The 889-nt window shown below is 49.3% G+C and overlaps 1 pseudogene; it reads left to right on the forward strand.

Annotated features, from left to right (window-relative positions):
* Positions 1 to 248, forward strand: part of LOC104997012 — a 7,691-nt pseudogene extending 7,443 nt beyond the window's left edge.
* Positions 249 to 889: the final 641 nt, after the last annotated feature.

Genomic DNA, 889 nt, shown 5'->3' on the forward strand with positions numbered 1-889 from the left:
GCAGCTGGGAAGGAGAAGGCCCTCTCCATGTGTGCCTCCCACTTCCTGGCCATTGCCACCTTCCACAGCACCGTGATTTCACCTACGTCCAGCCTCATGGATCCACCGATGACACCAGTGGCCAGGTCGTGTCTGTCTGCTGCACCATCATAACCCCCATGCTCACCCCCGTCATCTAGAGCCTCCGCAACAAGGAGGTGAAGGAGGCCCTGCAGAGGAAGCTCCAGGTCAATATCTTTCCCTGCTGAGCCCTGCAAGGCTGCTGGAATGAGGAAGGCATAGCATCTTCCAAATCACACGAAGAATTGATCTGACCAAGAGCAGCCTGACTTTGAAGGAGGTGGTAGAAGTAAGAGAGAAACACAGATACCATACTTGGTGCAGAGCACTTCAGCTTTAAAGTAACTCAGTACCCATTCACATATTGAATCTTTGCCACCATTTGTGAGGGAGCCGTGTGGAGATGACCTCATTTTACAAATGAAGGGTATGTGACTCAGTAAAAGTGAATTAGCTTCCTGAAGCCACACAGCTGATGAGAGAGGGAGACTTCAGCGTCAGGATGTCCGCATCAAAACCAGATATTTCAATTACACCACGGTCACAAGTCAAGTCTCTTATTGGTGGCTCATCATGACTCCCAGGGAACCTCAGACCAGGGGCAGCACAATCTTCTGGTTTTCCCCAGGTTTAGTGACGTGGGGTAGGCTCCAGTGACTCATGCTTTCCTCCTGCTCCTAAAGGAAAGAGAACAAGGTCAGAAGTGTCTTTGCATCTTACTGCTGCTGCATTTATAAGCTGTCCCATTAAATAAAACCTCAGTATGAAGAGAGAACTCTCCTCACTTTCCTCATACATCTGTTTTCCAGCGGAAAGTCTATGTCTCAGA

Source organism: Bison bison, unplaced genomic scaffold (assembly GCF_000754665.1).
Source record: "Bison bison bison isolate TAMUID 2011002044 unplaced genomic scaffold, Bison_UMD1.0 scf7180017851735, whole genome shotgun sequence".
Lineage (NCBI taxonomy): Eukaryota > Metazoa > Chordata > Mammalia > Artiodactyla > Bovidae > Bison > Bison bison.